The following is a 3,534-nucleotide window of genomic DNA, read 5'->3' as shown; positions in this document are numbered from 1 at the left end:
ATCTGCCAATCACAGGCATCTGCCAATCACAGGCATCTGCCAATCACAGGTATCTGCCAATCACAGGTATCCATTCGTCAGTTTTCTCCTTCCCTCACATATGCCCTGGGGCTCAAATCCAGACTGCAAGAGTCGGTGACAAATGCCTTCACCACAGACTGGCTTTGAACTGGTCAAAGATGATCTGGAACCTCGGTGCTGGCATAACAGGTGTGCCCTCACCACATCTGATTTATGCCATGCTGGGACTCGAACCAGGGCTTTCTGCATGCGAAGCAAACACTGTCAGTTGAACTACAGCCCCAGCCCTACAAGCAGGTTTCTTTCTTTTTTAAATTGTGAAATGAGAAACAGCTGCTTCCATGATGAAAGCTTGTTTTTGTGTCAGATGTGATGTTTGAGCTGGCTCCGTGTGATTCCAGAGCATGTTTGTTTTTTCTTTTCTTTTCTTTATTTCTTTATTTTTTTATTTTGAAATAATTACAGGCTCACACACAGTTGCAAAAACAGTACAGTGAGGTCCTTGGTAGCCATCCCCGGCTGCCCTGGTGGTGACAGCTCTGTGGTGAATTTCCAAAAGCTAGGAATTAGTCAATTGTTTTTCTTTTTTTAACTTGTTAATTATTTAATTTAGAGACAGGGTCTTACATACCTGAGCCTCAGATTCCCTTTGACCTTGAACTTCTGATTCTCCTGTCTTCACCTCCTAATTCTGAGATTTGAGGCTTGATTTATACAAGGCCAAGTGTCAAAGCCCAAACCCCAGGCATGCTGGACAAGTACTCCATAATGCAAGCTCCAGTCCCAGCCCGGATGGAGAATTCTCAGTATGTCTTTAGAGCTTCCACCCTCCATATAGGAGACATGGATTTAAAGTCTCTTCATATCTGTTGACACTGGAGCTAAAGAAGCCAAGGGGGAGATGGGGGTTGGGGTGGGGGTGGGGGTTGGGGGTAGGGGGTGGGGGAGTGGTGCACAAGATGGCTCAGTAGGTAAGAGTGCTTCCTGCACAAGTTCTCACACAAGTCTGTGCACAAGTCTGTGCACAAGTTCCATCCCAGGGTCCCATAGGCTAGATAGAGAGAATTGATTCCTGAAAGTAGTCCTCTGGCCTTTGCATGTGTGCACACAGACAATGTACATACACACACACACACACACACAATTCAAAAAGTTAACTCTTTTAAGAAAGCCTGTCAAGTGCTCTTCTTGCCTTCTTGACAAACAGGAAACTGAAATGTCTTGTTTGACGGTACAAGGGACTGTCGCATCCCAGTGGAAGGTGAATTTCCAAAAAAACTGATAACACAGTTTTCATTTCCATGGATGGAGGAGTTCCCTCAAGTAGTGCAGGACAGCTGTGAGACCCTGTGACTCACTGGATGGCAGAGGAACTCCCAAGCCCTGCCGCAGCAGCGCCTATCTCTACTTCCCTCCACCATTGCCTGCCTACACTGGGGTGGTACCCGGGACATAAACCCTTGAGCCGTGCCAGTTCTCCTGGCTTCTGGCCCTATTCACTCTGGTGATGTCCCCTTAAGAAAGCCCTCTGTCTCAGCTAGGGTTTCTAACGCTGTGATAAAATGCCACTGCCAAAAGCAAGTCAGAAGCAAAAAGGGTTAATCTCAAAAATCTTATAACTTGTCCATCATCCAGGGTAGTGAAGGCAGGAACTTAAGGCAGGAACCAGGATGAACTGTCTTGCTCCCTGTGGCTTGCTTTCTTACGGCATTCTGGACCAGCAGCACGGGGGGTGGTACTTCACAATGTAAGTGGTCCCTTCCACATCGATCAAGAAAACGCCCCACAAGCCAACCTGATGTGGCATTTTCTCAATTGAGGTTCCCTCTTGCCAAATGACTGCAGCTTGTGTCAAGTTGACACATAAAACTAGGCATCACATCCTCCCAGATCTGGCCCCTCTTTTCTCTCAAGCTTCAGTGGTAACCTCTGTCACTCAAGGGCCACAGCACCATGCAATTGCTGCTACAGAAGCGTGGCATCCCACAGGCAGAGCTGGGCTCATTCTTCTGGGCACTCCCAGCTGTCTGCCCATGACCTTCAGGTTTACCGTTGCTACCCGTGTAGATGGCATTCTGTGTTCTCCTGCGATGGTTAATCTTCGTCAACTGGATTGGGTTTGGAGAAGCGCTCCCTAACTGCGGGGAGCATCATCTCATGATGTGGGGTCCTAACCTGCACAAAAAGGAAAAGCAAGCTGAACTCCACACCAGCGTTCATCTCCCTCTGCTTCCTGACTGGGTTCCGGGTGACCAGTCCCGTTCACACTCTGTTGTCCTGTCTTTTCCGCCATGTTGTATCTCTAAACTTCAAGCCACAGTGAAACCCTCTGTACACTGCTTATGTCTGACTAAGAGAAAAAAATTCAATAGTGCTTATGATAAGGTAACAGTATACACTCATGCACGCCACAGTCAGAGAAGAACTCACTAGAGTCAGCTGTCGCTGGCCACCGCGTGGGTCCTGGAGATGGAACTCAGGCTGTCAGCCTTGGCGGGAGGTGCCTTTACCCTCTAAGCCATCTCACCACCCACACGAGATACTTCATCATCATAACAGTGAGAAGTGTAGCTGACATACACTGCTCAGCCAGCCCTCTCTTCTTCTTTGGAACGCTGGGCAAGGTGTCCTTCAGGTGTCGAAGTGAAGAGACACTCTGCAAGCCGTGTGACAGAGACACTGAAGCTCTCTGTGAAGTGGGCTAATGATGACCCTCCCCTTACAGGGTCTGGAAGGATTAAGTTAGGAACTACATGCAGAGCTTTCAACAGTGCCTTGCAGTTAAGAAACACTTTTGCTGTGTTCTTATCTCCTAAAATTATCTAATTCACTTTCTTGTGAATTTTTGCATGTACTTGTGCGTGTGATTTCCCATTCTGTGACTGGGGAGGTCAGAGCTCAGTGTCTTTCTTAGTCCCTTGAGATTATCCTGTTTTTGCCTTTCCAGTGCTTGGAGAGGCTGTGCCTGGGTATTTCCTGGATTTGGGGTGTTGAGTTCAGGTCTCTGTGCTTGTGTGGAAGTGACCTCCTGGCTAATCCACCTTAGCAGCCCCTTTCTTGTGTATTTTTAAATGACTGGCGTCCTCCTGATGCCATATTGTAGGGACGTCCCCCCTGATGGTCCCATTCCCTTTGTGTTCGCAGATGAGGCTATGCCGCACATGAATTTGGGGATGAATAAAGGATGCTTAAAGCCCAAGAAAGCACTTGCTTGGCCAATTTCTCCAGACTCTGGAGAGTTTGGGGTGTACCATAGAAGCTGGGTGTGAATTCTGGGGCACACTTTGTGGACCTTTAGTTCAAATTCTCACTCAGAAACTCTCAACTGGTGACCACAGGTGAGGTACTTGATCCATCTAAGGCCCATGTTTTGTTCTCCCAGGTTTTAGGCAAGAATTAGACAAATAGTTTTTTAAAAAGATTTACTTTATTACTATTATTATTTGTGTGTGTGTGTGTGTGTGTGTGTGCGCACGCGCGCACACTCTCATTGTGTGGAATATGCATGTCTTA

The sequence above is a fragment of the Mus pahari genome, chromosome 5 (assembly GCF_900095145.1).
Source record: "Mus pahari chromosome 5, PAHARI_EIJ_v1.1, whole genome shotgun sequence".
NCBI lineage: Eukaryota > Metazoa > Chordata > Mammalia > Rodentia > Muridae > Mus > Mus pahari.
The sequence above is the reverse complement of the archived record's forward strand: the minus strand, read 5'-3'. Positions refer to the sequence as shown.